At 40.2% G+C, this 20,675-nt stretch overlaps 1 protein-coding gene and 1 long non-coding RNA gene across 4 annotated transcripts in view; one reads left to right on the top strand and one right to left on the bottom strand.

Annotated features, from left to right (window-relative positions):
- Positions 1 to 16,354, bottom strand: part of UBAP1 (ubiquitin associated protein 1) — a 63,277-nt gene extending 46,923 nt beyond the window's left edge. For 2 of the 3 annotated variants that reach the window (XM_040481494.1, XM_040481496.1), the window contains exon 1: positions 16,246 to 16,354. The gene's annotated coding sequence lies outside the window, so the exon portion shown is untranslated. Of the gene's footprint in view, positions 1 to 13,694; positions 13,738 to 16,245 lie in introns of all 3 variants that reach the window. The other variant, XM_040481495.1, reaches the window with a different exon arrangement.
- LOC121034588 (uncharacterized) lies at positions 16,343 to 17,640 on the top strand. The gene is made up of 2 exons (XR_005792518.1): positions 16,343 to 16,782; positions 17,215 to 17,640. It is a non-coding gene; the product is annotated as an uncharacterized LOC121034588 (long non-coding RNA).
- The last annotated feature ends 3,035 nt before the right edge of the window (positions 17,641 to 20,675 follow it).

Below are 20,675 nucleotides of genomic sequence, written 5' to 3'. Positions count from 1 at the left end.
AAGGAAGGAAGGAAGGAAGGAAGGAAGGAAGGAAGGAAGGAAGGAAGGAAGGAAACTTGTGATGTAACAACAGGGTAGCTACTTAGAAAAAGGTTAGAGGCTCACCTCATACTCCATCCCCAAACAGATTCCAGATCAAAAGTGTAGTAACATTATGCAACTACCCAAATATATCAATCCTATTTTCATTCTACATAGAAAGGTACAGAGCAAAAATAACTTTCTGAGACTCAAAATTCAACAAAAAGCTTACCTTATTTAAAAAAAAATTAGAAAATGAAGGTTATTTTTTTGTTTATTTTTTTATTCAGTAATCTCAACATCCAACATGGGGTTCAAACTCATGACTCTGAGATCAAGAGTCTCATGCTCTTCCAACTGAGCCAGCCAGGCACCCCAGAAAATGAAGGTTATTTTAAAGACAGGTTGCTGTAATGTACAAGTTTTCTCACTAATTATTTGAAAATGATGCTTTACCAATTATTAATCATATGGTATACTTGAGGCTATAAGAGCACCTAGTGACACAAAGCTCATTTTTTTTTTTTTGGTAAGTTTATTTTGAGAGAAAGAGCAAGCATGTGTATGTCCAAGTACAGAAAGGGCAGAGAGAGAGGGGGAGAGAGAGAATCCCAAGCAGGCTCCACACTGACAGTGCAGATACAGGGTTCAAACTCATGAATCCTGAGATCATGACCTGAGCCAAAATCAAGAGTCAGTCACTTAACTAAATGAGCCATCCAGGCTCCCCACAAAATTCATTTCACATAGTTTAATACAAACTGGTTATAGCTGAGTATCAACTTGCTAAAATTTAAAAAGCAATTAGCAGTACATAAAAATATAGTATTTGTCAAGGTAAATTACTGACCCAATCTGTTTTCATGAGAACTGCAGTTAAGAATTCTAGTTAATTCTTGGGGGCCTGGGTGGCTCAGCTGGTTAAGCGTCCGACTCCTGATTTTGGCTCAGGTCATGATCTCAGGGTTCACGAGATCAAGCCCTGCATTGGGCTTTGCACTGACAACACGAAGCCTGCTTGGGATTCTCTCTCTCTCCCTCTCTCTCTGCTCCTGCCCTCCTCACACTCTCTCTCTCAAAATAAAAAAATTAAATTAAAAAGATTCCCTCTCTCCCTCTGCTCCTTTCTCTAAAATAAAAATTAATTAAAAATTAAAAATTAACGAACTCCAACTAATTTCAAAATGGGTCAGGAAAAATCCAAATAAGGATTTCCTCAACTCTGAATCAACTCTGGGTTCCTCTTAATTCTACAAGCATCTAGCATATCTAATCTTTAGCAGGGAGGGAGGCCTTTTTCTATCCCCTTGCCCTCTTCCCTTAAACTTTCTGAGAATAGGATAATTCTATAATATTCCTAACTAATATGTATTTTATAAATATGAGTAAACAAAACAATGCCCTTAAAACGAAAAAGTTAAGAATGATTTTTGTAATCACCAATAGTCTGAAATCTTAAGGCCTATGAGACTAACATAATGTAAGAACAAGAAAGTGCTGACAGTTACAAGTTAGAATGGGGAGTCATAACATAAAGCATTAGCTAATTAGAAATTTTTAATCAGTATCTTAACCAATTCATTACACCTCATTTAACATTTTCTTCAACATGATTTAGAGTTTAGTAGAAGTACAATGTCGCAGGGGCACCTCGCTAGCTCAGTCAGTGGAGCATCCAACAACTGATCTCAGAGTTATAAGTTTAAGCACCATGCTGGGTATAGAGATTATTTAAAAATAAAAATAAATTTTTAAAATGTAAAAAACAGGGGAACCTGGCTGCCTCAGTCAGTAGAGTACACTAGTCTTGATCTCAAGGTCATGAGTTCAAGCCCCACGTTGGGCATGGAGCCTAATATATATACGTATATATATGTGCACTTGTACAATAAAATATAAAAAGGAAAAAAAAGGGGAAAATAAAAGTATAATGTCCCAAAAGGAAATACAGCCACAAACTTATCAATTCAATTCTTTCCACTGTGAATTAACATTGGGAAAAAAATAATTTCAAGAAGTAACTGAAGCAAAAATGTCATCTCCTCCCCAACTCTTTCAAAAATCACATCACGGAGAGCCTGGTTGGCTCAGTCGGTTAAGCATAGGACTTTGACTCATGTCATGACTTCACAGTTCTTGAGTTCAATTCCCACATCAGGTGAGTTCGAGCCCCCCTTCAGGTGACCATGAGCCCTGCATCCAGTGATCTCAAGCCCTGCTTTGGGTGGGCCCCACTTCTCTCCCTCTTTCTCTCTCTGTCCCTCATGGGATTCTCTCACTTGCACCCTCTCACACTCTCTCAAAAAAAAAAAAAAAAAAAAAAAAAAAAATCGTATCACAACTCATGCCAGAATGTAAGAGAGAAAGAGAACTCCAGACAGTTAAAAACATGAGTTCTAGCCTTAATTTTTCCATCACTTTGGGATGGTTTAGACCCTGTCAAAATCTTTGAGGGGAAAAGAAGAATTCAGGACTGCTTCTATAAAAAGAGGAAGCCTGGGGGCGCCTGGGTGGCGCAGTCGGTTAAGCGTCCGACTTCAGCCAGGTCACGATCTCGCAGTCCGTGAGTTCGAGCCCCGCGTCGGGCTCTGGGCTGATGGCTCAGAGCCTGGAGCCTGTTTCTGATTCTGTGTCTCCCTCTCTCTCTGCCCCTCCCCCGTTCATGCTCTGTCTCTGTCTGTCCCAAAAATAAATAAACGTTGAAAAAAAAAAATTTTTTTAAAAAAAGAGGAAGCCTGGAACAAACGATCTCTGACAACCTTTTCAGAATTAAGGGTCTGGATATATTCTTTTATAACTATGGACTTCAGCAGCTTTTATGCTCTTATAATAAAAATAATGCAAGACTTCATTCAAATTCTTAGTTATGACAGCATATAAACACATGTAATCACTTGTTGAGCCTATGATTCAGTATGTACACACAGTCCGCACCCACTTTTTTAAGTAGAAAATGCTTACTATTTAACACTAATAACCCTATTTCACTCTACAAGTAGCCAATACAATATAATTGGTTGACTTGTATTTTATACAAGGAAGCTAAACATCATACCATGGGCTATGAATCTGACCCGAGAGAAATAATCACAAACATAATTTTTCTGTTCTTCCAACAGTCTTCATACTCAGTGGATTACATCATTCTGTTAGAGTCATGTGAAATCTGAAAGGTTTTTCCCATGGAAACAAAGAACAGAGCTCTGTTCACCAAACTCAAGAACTTATACCCCAAAGGGAATATTGTGCAGTACCAAAGGAACAAACAATATAAAGATGACACAACTTCATAAAAGCAGATGATCCTCATCAGTAGCCTAATGGTAAGTCACAATGCCTACGACACTTACCTCCCTTCATTTCATCACGCATTTTATCCATCTCACATGATCACAAGAAGGGGGAGTACAGTACAATAAGACACTTTGAGGGGCGCCTGGGTGGCGCAGTCGGTTAAGCGTCCGACTTCAGCCAGGTCACGATCTCGCGGTCCGTGAGTTCAAGCCCCGCGTCAGGCTCTGGGCTGATGGCTCAGAGCCTGGAGCCTGTTTCCGATTCTGTGTCTCCCTCTCTCTGCCCCTCCCCCGTTCATGCTCTGTCTCTCTCTGTCGCAAAAATAAATAAACGTTGAAAAAAAAAATTTAAAAAAAAAAAGACACTTTGAGAGAGAGAGACCACATTCACATAATTGTTCTATTTTATTTTTTATTATTGTTGTTAATTTCTTACTGTGCCTTATTTATAAATTAAAACTGATCATACCTAGCCAGATACATAGAACACCTGGCTGGCTTTGTTGGTAGAGCATGAAACTCTTGATCCAGGGTTATGAGTTCAAGCTCCAAGTTGGGTATAGAGATAACTTAAAATATTTTTTAAAAGATGAATAAATAAATAAAATTGGTCATACATATATATGTATAAGAAAAACCTTACTACAGATCTTCTTCAACTTACGGAGTTTCATCTCAATAAAACCATCATAAATTGAAAAAAAATCCTGTCACAAATACAATTAATACACCTAACCTACTGAACACCATAGCTTAGCTGAGCCTACCTTATACATGCTCACAACACTTTACATTAGCATATACTTGGACAAAATAATGTAACACAAAGTCTATATTATAATAAAGTGTTGAATATCTCACGTAATTTATTGAATACTGTACTGAAAGTGAAAAACAGCTGTATGGGTACAAAATGGTTATAAGCGTATAAGGTGTTTACCCTCATGATCACATGGCTGACTGAGAGCTGCAGCTGGCTATCACTGCCCAGCATTATAAGAGAGTATCATACCACAACCTGGGAAAAAAATCACGATTCAAAATTCAAAGTATGATTTCTACTGAAAACATATTGCTTTCACATCATAAAACCAAAAAATTGTAAATCAAACCTTTATAAGTTGGGGACCATCTGTATATAAACTGGACAACTGCACAGTTTCAGGCATCCACTGAGGGTCTTAGAACATATCCCCTTGTGGATGGCGGGTGGGGGAGGAAACCACTGTACACAACAGAATCTTCCTTCTTTATTTTACAACTGAGAAACCTTAATCTGAAATGATTTCTAATAAAAAGACACAAAAAACACACAGATCTTTTCATTAATCTTAGGTACTTTATAGTTATCAAAATAGGTTGTAATTTCTATCTGGTAACAAAACTTAACATATTCTTCTTACAAATAAAAAAAAGATTTGTAATATTAGAAATTAAATAGTACAATGGAGTGAATCTAAGGAGGGTTATTATAAGGATTAAATAACATAATACAAGCAATAGTTACTCACCAGCGTCTACTGACACCTCCTCACCTTCCTAAATCTTATTTTAATAAAGCCACATTTCAATGGCTTGTACTTACTCTATAGAACAAAGAAAGGTGATTCCAAAAGACCACCACCTACAGTAAGAAACTCATTTTTCTAAATTTTTTGAAATCCATTTATTTTTGTTTATTTATTTATTTTTGCAAGAAAGCACGTGAGTGGGGGAGGGGAGGAAAAAGAGGGGGCGGGGAGAGAGAGAGAATCCCAAGCAGGCTCCACAATGCCAGCACAGAGCCCAACTTGGGGCTTGAACCCATAACTCAGATCACGATCTGAGTTGAAACCAAGAGCCAGACACTTAACCAACTGAGCCATCCAGGTGACACAAAACCCGTTTATTTTTATATTGACTTATGAGTTCCAGGCAATCAAATGGAAAATTCTCTATAAAGGTTAAATATATGATTTCAGCATACTTATGTACTAAATCTTTTGCAACTCTCCTGGAAAATAATCAAAAGTCTATCATCCTTCAAATAATAAGAAAATATCCCGGGGTGCCAGGGTGGCTCAGTCTGTTCAGCGTCTGACTTCGGCTCAGGTCATGATCTCATGGGTCATGAGTTCAAGCCCCATGTCGGGCTCTGTGCTGGCAGCTCAGAGCCTGGAACCTGCTTCGGATTCTGTGTCTCCCTCTCTCTGCCCCTCCCCTGCTCACACTCTGTGTCTCTCTCTCAAAATAATAAACAAACATTTAAAAAAATATATTTCACTAAGTTTCTTCTCCCACCATCATTAAAAGTTGAATAAACTTTTAAAAAGAATGAAGATACTGGTATATATACTAATTTAGACTAAAAAAAATCACAGCACATCACTAAAACTTCAATATAGTGGACTATGTCCATTTTAAAATATATATATATATATATATATATATATATATATATATACACACAGTACAACCTTTTCATATTCATGTCAAATAGATAATCAAATCTTACCAGATTACTGGAACAAAGTTACTTAATAATATCCCAGGTGCCTGGGTAATTGATTGATTGATAGATAGATAGATAGATAGATAGATAAAATAGGCAAACCTGTGTTTTCAAAAGAAAAGAAAAGGGGACACCTGGGTGGCTCAATTGGTTAAGCATCCGACTTCAGCTCAGGTCATGATCTCTCGGTTCCGGAGTTTGAGCTGGAGTCAGGCTCTGTGCTGACAATTTAGAGCCTGGAGCCTGGTTCGGATTCTGTGTCTCCCTCCCTCTCTCTCAAAAATAAACAAACATTAAAGGGGCACCTGGGTGGCTCAGTCAGTTAAGCATCTGACTTCGGCTCATGCAGGTGGGGCTCTCAGTCCGTGGGTTCAAGCCCCGTGTTGCACTCTGTGCTGACAGCTCAGAGCCTGGAGCCTGCTTCAGATTCTGTATCTCCCTCTTTCTCTGCTGCTCACACTCTCTCTCTCTCTCTCTCTCTTTCCCTCTCTCAAAAATGAATAAACATTTTTTAAAAATTTTTTAAACTTAAAAAAAAAAAAAGACATTCCAAATATGAAAGTTCAACATGTGGACTATATGTCGTATAGGATTACTTCCAATATAAATGTAAGCATAAATCTTTAAAATTTCTCACCTCTGTAACAATTTTGTCAACTATAACACAATGCATAAATTATCCAACTACGTACAATCTAGCTAACTTACCTATAATGTAAAGGGTGTATATGATTTCCAGGAATATGGGAAATATTAGCACCAAAAGCAACACAGGCAGTTTGGAAACCTGCTTGTAGCACAACAAAACCATAGTTGATTAGGCCAACATTAAAACTCAGAACACCACTGACTTCAAATAAGAAAGCATCAATTCTGAGGTGCCTGGGTGGCTCAGTTTGTTCAGCATCCAACTCTTGATTTCAGCTAAGGCCATGATCTCATGGTTCATGGGATCAAGCCCTGATTTAAGGCGGGTTAGGATTCTCTCTCCCCTATCTCTGCCCCTCCCCCAACTCCCACTGGTGAGCACTCTTTCTACTTCTCTTTCAAAAATAAATACAGGGTGCCTGCGTGGCTCAGTCAGTTAAACATCTGACTCTTGACTTTGGCTCAGGTCATGACCTCATGGTTCCTGAGTTCAAGGCCCACACTAGGATCTCTGCTGTCAGGGCAGAGCCCACTTCAGATCCACTGTTCCTCTCTCTCTCTGGGCCCTCCCCCTACACTCATGCACTCTCTCAAAAATAAATGGATAAACCTTAAAACCTGAGGCCAAGCCCCACATCAGGCTCCACACTGACAGCAGTAGCCTGCTTGGGTTTCTCTCTCTCCCCATCTCCTTTTGCTCCTTCTCACTCACTATTTCTCTCAAAACAGATAAATACATGATTTTTTTAAAAAAGAAAGCACCTTGGGGCGCCTGGGTGGCTCAGTCGGTTGGGCGGCCGACTTCCGCTCCGGTCATGATCTCGCAGTCTGTGAGTTCGAGCCCCGCGTCGGGCTCTGTGCTGACAGCTTGGAGCCTGAAGCCTGTTTCAGATTCTGTGTCTCCCTCTCTCTGACCCTCCCCCATTCATGCTCTGTCTCTTTCTGTCTCAAAAATAAATAAACGTTAATAAAAAAAAATTTTTTTTTTAAATAAAAAATAAAAAAATAAAAAAGAAAGCACCAATTCATTTCTAAATAACAGAAGCGCACTTGGTGGCTCCATCAGTTGAATGACCGACTCTTGATTTCAGCTCAGGCCATGATCCCAGGGTTGTGGGATCAAGCCCCGAGTCAGACTCCGTGCTGAATGTAGAGCCTGCTTAAGGCTCTCTTCTCTCTCTCTCCCCCTTTGCCCCACTCACACATTCCCCCTCTCTCTTTCAAAGAAAAATAAAATAAAATAAGGCTTAGTGGCTCAGTTGGTTAAGCGTCTGACTTTGGCTCAGGTCATGATCTCGTGGTTTCTGAATTCAAGGCCAGCACGAAGGTCTCTGTTGTCAATGCAGAGCCTGCTTCAGATTCACTGTCCCCCTCTCTCTCTGCCCTGCTCCCCTGAAATGCAAAAGCACTCTCTCAAAAATAAATGGGTAAACCTTAAAAATATTAAAATAAAACTAAGAAAAACAAAGAGAAAACTAAAACCTAAAGGTGATTCTTTACAAAGGTTAATTAAATTGATAAACCCCTTGGGCAAGGCTTACCAGAAAAAAAAAGAAAAAAGAAAACTACTGCTATCAAGAATGAAAGAGACCATGGGGCGCCTGGGTGGCACAGTCGGTTAAGCGTCCGACTTCAGCCAGGTCACGATCTTGCGGTCCGTGAGTTCGAGCCCCGCGTCAGGCTCTGGGCTGATGGCTCGGAGCCTGGAGCCTGTTTCCGATTCTGTGTCTCCCTCTCTCTCTGCCCCTCCCCCGTTCATGTTCTGTCTCTCTCTGTCCCAAAAATAAATAAACGTTGAAAAAAAAAAAATTTTTTTAAAAACTATTTAAAAAAAAAAAAAGAATGAAAGAGACCATACACATTTACAAAGATTAAAACAGAATACCATATCAAAACAATTTTATGCCAAGTCTGGCAATCTGGCTGAAATGAACCAATTTCATAAAAACCACAAACTGCCAAAGATCACTACAGAAGAAACAAAAATAGCCCTATACCTATTAAAGAAATTAGATTGGTAATTTACAACCTCATCATAAAGAGAACTCACGGGGCACCTGAGTGGTTCAGTTGGGTAAGCATCCAACTTTGGCTCAGGTCACCATCTCACAGTTCACGGATTCGAGGGAGAGTGGGGGTGGGGGGGAGAGGCAGAGATGGGGAGAGGGGGAGCAGGGGAGAGAGAGAGGGACAGAGAGACAGAGACAGAATCTTAAGCAGGCTCCACACTCAGCACGGAGCCGGATATGGGCTCAACCCTGGGATCATGACCTGAGCAAAATCAAGAGTCAGACACTCAACCAAATGAACCACCCAGGTGCCCCTAAACTTGTTATTTTAAAAATGTCTGTAGGGGTGCCTGGATGGCTCTGTCGGTACAGCATGTGACTCCTGATCTCAGGGTTGCAAATTCAAGTGTGTGGAGCCTACTTAAAAAAATAAAGTTTTTTAACTTCAAAATAAATAAAAATGTAGAAGCAAAAAGACACTATCATTGAGCATCCCTAGCATCTACATTTTGAGTTCTCAATATCATTTCTGCATTAATTCTTAGAGAAATGGTTATTTTCACATGTACAGGAAGAATTTGTAAGATTAACCTGGGTCATCTGTTGTGTATGAAAGACATCTTTCAAATATTTTTTTTTTAACGTTTATTTATTTTTGAGACAGAGACAGACAGAGCATGAATGGGGGAGGGTCAGAGAGAGGGAGACACAGAATCTGAAACAGGCTCCAGGCTCCGAACTGTCAGCACAGAGCCCAACGCGGGGCTCAAACTCACGGACCGCGAGATCGTGACCTGAGCCGAAGTCGGCCGCTTAACTGACTGAGCCACCCAGGCGCCCCATCTTTCAAATATTTTAACGTTTATTTATTTTTGAGAGAGAGACCGAACACGAGTGGGGAAGGGGCAGAGAGAGAGAGAGGGAGACACAGAATCCAAAGCAGGCTCCAAGCTCTGACCTGTCAGCCCAGAGTCTGACACAGAGTCAAGCCCTTAGCTCAAACCCACGAACCATGAGACCATGACCTGAGCCAAAGTTGGACGCCCAAACGACAGAGCCACCAGGCACCTCTATCTTTCAAAGATTTATAGTTCATGGGGCACCTGGTTGTTTCAGGCAGAAGTGCCTGGGGTCGTGAGTTCAAGCCCCATGTTGGGTGTAGAGATTACTTATATAAATAAAACTTTAAAAAAAAATTACAGTTCATATGAAAAAGCTACCAACCTGAAATGGTTAGGGTTGATCAAAGATGAAACAACTTGTACATCAAAATGGCTACAGGTAGAATATCCAACTCCTGGATCTCAGGGTTGTGGGTTCAAATCCCACACCAGGTATAGAGATTACCTAAAATCTTTTTTTTTTTTTTTAATTACTTAAAAACAAAATCTTAAGAAAAAAAAAAGAATGACTATAACTATTTCAAACACATGGTATAAATCCCCAAGTTTATAATAATCAAAGAAAAGATCCTTAGAAAACCAACAGTCAAAAAAAATTGAAAACCCCAAAAATAACCTACTGTAAGAGACTACTGTTATAATCTTTTTTTTTAATTTTTTTTAATGTTTATTTTTGAGAGAGAGAGAGAGAGAGAGAGAGAGAGAGACAGAGCATGAATGAGGGAGGGGCAGAGAGAGAGGGAGACACAGAATCCAAAGCAGGCTCCAGGCTCACAGCTGTCAGCACAGAGCCCGACGTGGGGCTGGAACTCACAGACTGCAAGATCATGACCTGAGCCAAAGTCAGAGGTTTAACCAACTGAGCCACCCAGGCACCACTGTTATACTAACTCTTTACTCTGAAATTGGTAATTAAAAGAACAAAGCATTTGTCCTTTTTATTTTTTTCTTTTTATTGTTTTTATTTTAATTCCAGTATGGTTAACATAGTGCTATATCAGTTTCAGGTGTACAACACAGTGACTCAACAATTCAATACATTACTCAGTGCTCATCATGGTAAGTGTGCTCATCCACCCCTTTCGATAGGAACTAAACTTCAGCATAAGCCTGCTACTAAGGGAAAGCTCTTTAGAAAAGAACAATACTTCAAAAACATAAATATGACAGAAATAGCACGATGATACAATTTCAAAACTTCTAATTAAATAACTGATTCAAGTATCATCAGTGAATTCTAAACTATTAAGTAAAGATTTATAGGGAATTTTATAATACAAGGATCACACTGACACCATCTGAACAACTAACAACTAAACCACTAAAATCACTAAAAGTGGGACAACCATTCATTATATACCTCCTTGTGTGATGTAAACGAAAGTACAGAGCACCACCTATGTGCTGTTCCCCTTACTGTCAAAAAATAAAAATAAAGGGGCACCTGGGTGGCTCAGTCGGTTAAGCATCCAACTTCGGCTCAGGTCATGATCTCACAGTTTGTGGGCTCGAGCCCTGCATCAGCCTCTGTGCTGACAGTTCAGAGCCTGGAGCCGGCTTTGGATTCTGTGTCTCCCTCTCTCTCTGCTCCTCCCCTACTCATGCTCTGTCTCTCAAAAATAAACAAACATTTAAAAAAAAGTTTTTTTAACAAAAGAATTGTTTAAATAAATAAATAAAAATAAAAAACATGAATTAAATCAAGCTTCTATTAGTTTACAAAAAATAGAGGAGCAAGTGAAAAGAAACACGAGAATGTACATAGGATACCTACAGGACAAATGGCCTGGTTTCTCCAATGAATCAATCATATGAAAAGGGGATAATTATCATATAATAAAAAACCCTTAGACATGAAAGCCAAATAAGTGACAAATACAGACCTTATCTGAACTGTGAATGGAACAAACTGCCTGTAAAGTGACATTTTTAACACAATAAGAGAAATCTGAATATAGATGACATTATATTAAGGAATTACTAATTGTTCAATGTGATAATAGCATGATGGTTATGTTTTTAAAAGAAAGCCTTAACAAAGGTTCGTAACAATGTATTTACAGGAAAGTTTGAGATTTGCTTTAAAATACTTCAGGCACTAGGGCACCTGACTGGCTCAGGTTGTAGAACATGTAATTCTTGATCTAGGGGTCATGAGTTTGAGCCCCGTGCTGGGATAGAGATTACTTAAAATAAAATAAAAAAAAAATTACAAACATATAGCATGTCTGGCAGAGAAGGGTTTCCTAAATATGATATAAAAAGCACAAACCGGGGCGCCTGGGTGGCGCAGTCGGTTAAGCGTCCGACTTCAGCCAGGTCACGATCTCGCGGTCCGTGAGTTCGAGCCCCGCGTCAGGCTCTGGGCTGATGGCTCGGAGCCTGGAGCCTGTTTCCGATTCTGTGTCTCCCTCTCTCTCTGCCCCTCCCCCGTTCATGCTCTGTCTCTCTCTGTCCCAAAAATAAATAAAAACGTTGAAAAAAAAATTTTTTTAAAGCACAAACCATAAAAAGCTGAAAATTTCAATTCATTAAAATTATGAACTTTTCTAATACCAAGACTATAAAGAGATGAAAAGTCACAAATTGAAAACAGATTATTTGTAGCCCGTAGTTAGCAAATTAGTATACAAAATTACATATATAAAGAAGTCTTAAAAGTCAATCAGAAAAAGAGAAACAAGAAATTGGCAAAGAACTTGAACACACACTTCATGAAAGAAGCACAAATAATGAATGAATATATGAAAGGAGGCTCAACTTAAGGAAACATAATAAAAACCAAACAGGGGCGCCTGGGTGGCGCAGTCGGTTAAGCGTCCGACTTCAGCCAGGTCACGATCTCGCGGTCCGTGAGTTCGAGCCCCGCGCCAGGCTCTGGGCTGATGGCTCGGAGCCTGGAGCCTGTTTCTGATTCTGTGTCTCCCTCTCTCTCTGCCCCTCCCCTGTTCATGCTCTGTCTCTCTCTGTCCCAAAAACAAATAAACGTTGAATAAATAAATAAATAAATAAAAATAAAAATAAAAACCAAACAGATACCATTTCAAACCCACCAGATTAGAAAAAAAATTTAAAAGTCTGACAATATCAAGTGTTGTGGAGGAAGTGAGGAAACCAAAACACATACTGCTGGCTCTTGACTCAGTAACCACAAGATGCACAAATACCATGAGCCAACTCAGTGACTCAAACATTAAAAGTGTTTGGTAAGCAATTAAGCAACTGATAATGACCAATCCAGAATTATGAGAACACATGCGGACTACTGCCAGATACAAATTTTGGCCCTTAATGAACTGAATCCAACCTGACACAACAATAGAAATAAGAAAACTTAGCCTCTTACCCAGTTTATCCAGTTTATTTCGTTAAGTACAAAATATTCAGGTATTCATTTCCTCCTCAAGTACTAATGACATCTTAATAACTAAAATTTTAATGAACTATTTATCATTCCAGTTACACTATACTACAAAGAAAACAAGTAGTTTTAAATAGCTTTGAGTTCTTTGTCTCATTCTCTGCCCCTCCCCCGCTCATCCTCTGTCTCTCTCAAAAATAAACATTTAAAAAAATTTTTTTAAAGAATGAATGAATGAGTAAATAAATAAATAAATAAATAAAAATAGTGGCTATACTTTAAATTTACTTTATAGGAAATGAAATGGCCCTGTGACTGCCTAAGAGGGATGAAAGTGTAGCAGATGTAGTTTGGGCATTGAAGTTGAACAAATCTGAGTCCAAATCCAGACTCTACCATTTTATAGCTGTAACCTTAAATTACTCAACTTCACTGATCCTCAATTTCCTCAACACCTAAAAAGTATGTGTATCACAAACTGCCTACCTAATCAAAGATTAGAGATTATTGTAAATTGCAAAGATTAAGAGATTATGTCAAGTGTTTAACAATGCCTACCTCATTAGCACAGGCCCAGTGTTAGCACACTTCCCTTTATAAATCTTGCTAATCTCACCTAAAAATTTTAAAACCTAAAATTACAACTCTCAACTGATAGGAAAATATTACTCTTAATTCAAATCATTTCCAGTATTACAAAATTGTGCACTACCGGTTAGAAGAGGAATACCTGCCTACGTCTTCCTTTAACTGAAAGGCTCTTTCCTTTATTAGATTATGGAAAAAATAGATTTTCACTTATCTTCATGATATAGAAGCAGGGATTCCCAAGTAATGTCAAAATATAAACTCATCTGATTTCTAAGATTTAATTCAAGTTTTTGATTCTAAATAAAAGCTATTTAATATTTAAGGTACTACATACCACTTTTTACATTTCCTGAAAAGGCCTGTCTAAAGAAAAATTACCTGATCAATGATGAATTGATGGTATTGGGATTTTTTGGTTTGCCTGTGGGAAAAAAGTTTACAGTTAAAATAATCTACATGTTAAAAATCTCAAAACAGGAGGGGCAGAAGGGTGGCAATTGGTTAAAGCATCTGACTTCAGCTCAGGTCATGATCTCCCAGTTCATGGGTTTGTCAAGCCCCACACTGGGCTCCACACTGAAAGCCCACAGCCTGCTTGGGATTCTGGCTCTCTCCTCTCTCTCTGTTCCTCCCCCACTCACACTTTCTCTCAAAATAAATAAACTTAAAAAAAGAAAATCTCAAAACAGCAACACCGGAGTGACTCAGTCAGTAGGGCACACAACTCTAGATCTCAAGGTCACGAGTTCAAGTTCAAGCCCCACCTTGAGCATAGAGCTTACTTTAAAAAAAAAAAAAAACTCAAACTATTCAATTTAATTAGAGATCAGGGAAATTTATAATACAGGCCATCTACACTGTGGGATAATGAAAATACATTTGTAATGCTGAAAATACTCAAGAGGATTTTAGTCACTGAATTAAATTTCAGGAATCATCATTTTAAACACCTTACCACATTCAAGATGTAAAAGAAAAGACGCACAAAATAAACTTAACATTTGCCAATCTGAGAAATATGAATAACCAGTGATAACTGTCTACAGACCTAATATTATCACTTCAGGATACTGTCTCCTTCAAAACCAAAATAAAAAATAAAATCTTTCAGGGGTGCTTGGGTGGCTCAGTCAGTTGAGCGTCCAACTCTTGGTTTTGACTTATGTCATGATCTCATGGTTCATGAGCTCAAGCCTGTCGGGCTCTGCACTGAAAATGCAGAGCCTGCTTGGAATTCTCGCTCTCTCTTTCTCTCTCTCTCTCCTCTCTCTGCCCGCCCCCTGCCCCACCCCACCTCGCTCACTCTATTAAACTTTAAAAAAAATTTTTTTTAAATAAAATCTTTCAGGGGCACCTGGTTGGCTCAGTTGGTAGAGCATGAGACTCTTGATCTCAGGGTTGTGAGTTCAAGCCCCACATTTGCGTAGATACTACTTTTAAAAAGGATTTTTTTTTTATGTCAATAAAAATAATGTAAATAATAAAATCTTTCAGATACACACAAAATGTCATGATGAGGTCATGAGTCAAATTCTAAACCAAAGAAAAATTCAGAAACTTCTTATATCCACAAACTTTAATTTTCTTCCACTGTCTTTATTTCTAAAGTAACCCTTTTCTTCCAATGAGGCCATAGCAAGTAAGTTATTTGCTGTGCAGTGATAGAGATGATCATTAGAGAAACATTAATTTTCCCATTTCCATAATGAGAATGACTCTTAATGCAACACAGAGCACGCATTAAATGTTAAATGTATAACAGAAAAGCTAAATAGAATGGATTAGAAATAAAAATTTAATTTCTAAAATTCCACTTTATAGGCTAATGCAGAGAATGTAATTCTTTTAGACTTTGAACACTTCACATTTTTTGTTATAACACAATACATAAACTTTCAGTTTAACTAGTTTGGGACAGTAACAAGAAAGAACTAGCTATCACTAAAGACTAAGTACCCTGTTTTTCCCACCATCAAATATGACAAAATTCCAAAGAGAAACATCCATCATGTCTATCCAATTTCTCAAATGCTAATAATTATAACTGAGGAAAGAGAGAAAACACTAGTAAGTGGGGTTAGAACAGAAAGTATTTAATAGTCAACTAAATTGCCCAATCTGGTTTTCTAACACTGCATGTTATTTTAAAACTCTCAAATTTTCACTTCAGTTTAATATAAAATGCATTTTCATGCCCAGCCATACTTTTAAAAGACCAGTCTGGAAACAAGTACTTGTGGAGACAATCCAAAGTCAGAGATCCCTGATAGAGATCAAATAAATGAAGTATAACTTGACGTTCCACAGGAAAGATTTGGGACTGTTTCTGAGGCCCAGGTGGACTATACAGGTAAGTCTCCACCCAAGAAATAAACAAAAGAGGCAAGACAAATATACTGGGGAAGACCAGACAATGTCAAAGATATCCCCAAAGGCCCTTCACCCAGGCTCTGGTTTCCTCCCTTTCTCCCTAATCTCAACGGCTCAGGGAGAAGTAAATCTGCATCTCACTTCCCCAGTTCACCCTCAACTCCAGATCACTCACCTTCTTTACTAAAACCTGGATCCTCCTCCCCGACATCCTCTAATTCCCAAAGAGCTCTTACTCCAGCCAGATAGACATCTACTGCGCCTGACTGCGCCTGTCTTTCAGTAAGGTATTAGTTCCCTTAATCCGAACTCATTTTCCGCATCCCATCTGCCTTCCGCCCCTTCAACTCGGGTCCCCTCACTCCGACCTTTCTCCCAGAATCCTCCGAAGTCACCAATTTCTAGCCCCTTCTCCCTCCCACTCCTCAGCTATAGCTCCTTTCTTCCGGCTCGGCCTCCAACCTCTTCCCAAGGAACCCTCCCCCATCCGTCTCCCCGTACCGGTCCCCTCCCCCAACTCCGCCCCTCTCCCCTTCTCCCAGTGTGAGGCCCCCCTCACCTGAACGCCGCTGCCGCGCCGTCCCAGAAGCCGAAAGGTGCTGGCGCCGGCCGGCCTCCCAGGCTCGGTCCCCGCTGAGCTCCTGACGGCCTCTAGGGAGAGCGAACGCCACCACCTCCAACTCTGCCCGCCCGGGGCCAGGCCGTCACCGTAGCCACTGCCAGTACCACAGCCGCCATGTTGAAGTCCTACTTCCCTCCTCCTTCCCCTCACCACTCCGCCCCTTTGGGCGTCGGACGTCAAGGCGCCGCGCTCCACCCTCCCTGGGCCAATGGGAGGAGTCGACGGTGACGTAACTAATCTCTCTTCTGCCAAACAACTCTAGTTGCCTGGACCGCTGCAATTGGAACGAGTGGACCTTGCTGACCCATAAGGGAGAAAGGGAAGGGAGGTGGGGGGAGTCATTCAGAGGTTAAGGCGTAGAGGCTGGAGAAGCGGCCCAGGAGGGAATCTGAGAGCCCCGAATCGTGAAGGGACGCACAAAGACTTACCAATGAGACCTACTTGGGAATGAGAATGTCTGGCTTCTGGTCGCAGGTCAGTGACCCGGTACAAGTCCTACCCTTTCCGGACCTCACTTTCCCCATTTACAAAGATTGGGTTGAAAGATGACCTCTAAATCTTCCTCCAATTGTGACATTCAACGATTTAAACTAGGTAATCCAATCCCAAATATTGACTGCCTTGTGCATTTATTGGATGTCTCTTGAAATTCGGTGCATGGAGGATTCATAACTGCGTGAGATGAATCTTTGTTCCCGAAAGTTCCTTTTTGGTGAGAGAAATAGAAGCACAGTTAACTCGAGGAAAAATCAGAGAGTGATAATGGCCTAACAGGTGCGTTAATTGCTCTGGACAAAATGGCTTTTGGCTGGAGGATCAGAAAAGGTTCACATCTCTACACTTTCTGGGTACATAAAGAATGTGTGTGCTCTCATAACTAATTCTTGAGCCCTGTTTTCTCTTCAGAGCTCCAGAGAAGATACCGTTTGTACTTTGAAGGGTGCAGCAGTTTTAACTCACAATGAAAGAAAGTGGGCATTCCAGAAGGGGGAAGTTAAAATAAGCAGAGAATAGCAAATCGTCGATTCTGGATTATTTGCCTACTTAATTCAACAAATAATGGGCAGCCACAGAAGGCTTGTGGAAGACTACTGGAACAAAGCTCTTCATCAGGAGAATTTAAATGGTAGCAGTGAATAAAATGGACTGCAGACTACAGGGCAGACTTCTGCACTGAGTAAAAGATTCACACCTGAAGTAAAGCAGAGACAGCAGGGATGGAGACCAGGGAATGAACTGAACCAAGATTGAAGGGATTAACTCAACAACACTCCCATGTAGAGAATGGGAGGGAGAATAAATCATGGGAGAATAAATCATAAGAAAAAGCAAGTTCTGGGGGTCTTTTTTAAACATAAACAAACAAACAAAAAAAGTAAGGTTTACTGAAGTGCTAGAGGAGATAATAGTGAGTTCAGCTGTCCAAATTAAGATGATGGCAAATTTTCCAGAGAGATGTCCAGGAGGGAATGTAAACTTGGAAATTAAAAAGAGGCAAGGAGTATATATGTGTAGTATACTGATACTTCTTGAGCAATTAAACTTTTCACTCATAATTCAACAAGCATTTCCTGACTGCCTGCAGTATACCAGGCACTGTTCTACGCACTGGGGATAGAGCAGTGTATAAAAGAGACCCCTCCCCAAAAAAATCCCTGCTCTCACAGAGCTTATATTCGAGAGGAAAATGACTAATAATAATGGTGATAGGTGTTAAGAAGAAAAAAATAAAGCAGAGGAAAGGAGATAAAAAGGTATCCAAGGTTGAAATTTATAAAGGATGGCCAGGGAAAGGTGATATCTGAGTTAAAAATAGAGGGAAGTGAAAGATTTGCAGATATTTAGGAGTAGAAAATGCCAACTGAAGGGAACACCAAATAAGAGATCCTGAAGTGGAAGCTCACCTTCTATGTTCTAGGAACAGTATGCAGCCCAGTGTAGCTGGAATGGAGTAAGCAAAGAGGAGATGAAGTCAGAGAGGTAACAGAGGACTAAATCACACAGGGTCCTTTAGGTCATTTTAAGGACTTTGGCTTTCACTCTAAGTGAGCTGAAAGCCATTGGAAAGTTGTGAGCAGAGAAGGGAAATGATCTTTTTAGCAGAATCACTCTACTCACTGAGCATAAGCTAAAGAAGGGCAAGAGTGTAAGAAGAAAGACCATTTAAAAATTATCGCAGTATTCCAAGCAGGAAATGATAGTCCTAAGTAGGACTGTACAGTTGTAGTAGTAGTGAAACTGATTAGAAATAGCTCGGTTCTGGGTACATTTTGAAGGTAGCGCAGTAAGAATTTGCTCCCAGATTCGATGCACGATGGAAATGAAAGGACTCAAGGATGACTTTAAGGTTTTTGACCTCAAATTCTTACAGGTTTGGCTAGAAGAATGGAAAATCAGATTAATTAAAATTTCTGAGGATAGGACCCTTTGGAACACTGACAGGGCATGAGAAGACGAAGCAGGGAAGGATTTGGAAAAGTAGTGACAAGAGGAGTAGAAAAGGAATTAGAAGACTATGGTGCCGGGCACCTGAGTGGCTAAATTAGTTAGTTAAGCATCTGACTCTTAATCTTGACTCCGGTCATGATCTCACAGTTAGTGAGTACAAGCCCCCCATTGGGCTCTGTGCTGATGGCATGGAGCCTGCTTAGGATTCTGTGTCTCCTTTTCTTTGCCTTCTCCCATTTGTGCAGGCTTTCTCTCATGCTTTCTCTCTCTCAAAATAAATAAACTTAAAAAAAAAATTTTAATGTCTAAGAAAAGAAAAGAAAGACTGTGGTGTCATGGAGGATTAGGAAGGGAAGAACCTTTGGAGGTCTGGGCCTGTGCTTCTTACAGTAGGACTCCCTGAGACCAGAGACATGCCTCCCCTATCAGATAAGGACTTCCTGAGATTTCCCCACCAGCCTAGGTCTCCTGATCCAATAATTTTTCCTTCTCTCCCTTCTTGCTTTAAGTAGGGATCAGGTTTCTGATCCCTGAGAAACACTGATCAGTGTTCTACTCCTGAGCCAGCCTGCTGTGTGCCTGTTCCCCATGGACACAACTCATTTTATTTTTTTAAAGTAGGCTCCACACCCAGCGTGGAACCCAATGTAGGGCTTGAATTCATGACCCTGAGATCAAGACCTGAGCTGAAATCAAGAGTTGGACACTCAACTGACAGAGTCATCAAGGTGCCCCAGACACAACCCCTTCTTAAGAAATGGAAATGAAGTAAGGACATTTCCTGGAGAAACAAATACTTCACCTTCCTAGAAGTGACTCATACTTGACAATTTCCATGTGTGAATGCTGATGGTAATTCTCTTGGGGTCAGAAGAGGTTGAATAAGATACCAGACCTCCACTCCCCCTGCCCTGTGTCTTTCCTTCCCAATGCACCTAGATGGTGCCAGCACACCCGCTGTCTAGAAGCAGCACTCTAGGCCAAGGGGCATCAGCTTGCACTCCTTCCACTTTTCCTTTTCTTTCTCCTTCACTTCATAAATGAGGCTTTTGGGGTGTCTAAGAGCAGAAACAGGAAGGACAACCAGCTCTTAATCTTTAGCCATCCAGAATTTACTTAGTCAGACCATATGTCAGACACCATGAGTCTGCAGAGATACTCTTAAGGAAGTCAAGTGAAGGAATCAGACAGGTGTACAGAAAATGATAGTATCTGGCAGAAAATTATGGAGTTCCCAAGGCAGTACATTGCATACCTCAGAAGTAGAGAGGAGAGAGAATCTGAGTAGACTTGAGAAACAAAGGAGAACTATATGGAAAATTGAAGGATTTAAGCTAGACCTTAAAGAACAGATAGAATGAAGGGTGCCCAAAGCAATGAGAACAAAGCAGTTTAGGCACAGGCATGGATCCAAGAAAGTTCCACAAAAATTCAGAATCAGTATGGGTATATGTAGGAGAGCAGAGGAAAATAAGGCTGGAGAGAGCAAGTACGAAGAGGCGTGGCTTGGGTTTAATAGTTCTAAGGCTATAAATAAAGTCACTGGAAGCTTTTCTGCTGGGAAATTAAAGAGAAAAGTCTGGATAAATCCTTAGAATCATGGGGGTCAGGTTGAAACCCTTTGCCCCTCCCTAGAAGCTCAAGATAACAATTAAGGACTCAAGTCTTGGAGCACCTGGCTGGCTTAATCAGTAAAGCGTGCAACTCATGATCTTGGGGTTGTGAGTTCAAGCCCCATGTTAGGTGTATAAATTACTTAAAAATAAAATCTTGAGGTACCTGGGCGGCTCAGTCAGTTAAGCACCTGACTTTTAATTTTGGCTCAGGTCATGATCTCACAGTTCGTAGGATAGAGCCCCAAGTCAGGGCTGACAGCCTGGAACCTGCTTGGGACTTTCTCCCTCTTCCTCTGCCCCTCT

Source organism: Herpailurus yagouaroundi, unplaced genomic scaffold, assembly GCF_014898765.1.
Source record: "Herpailurus yagouaroundi ecotype Mexico unplaced genomic scaffold, PumYag 160, whole genome shotgun sequence".
NCBI lineage: Eukaryota > Metazoa > Chordata > Mammalia > Carnivora > Felidae > Herpailurus > Herpailurus yagouaroundi.
This window is presented reverse-complemented; position numbering and strand designations above follow the sequence as displayed.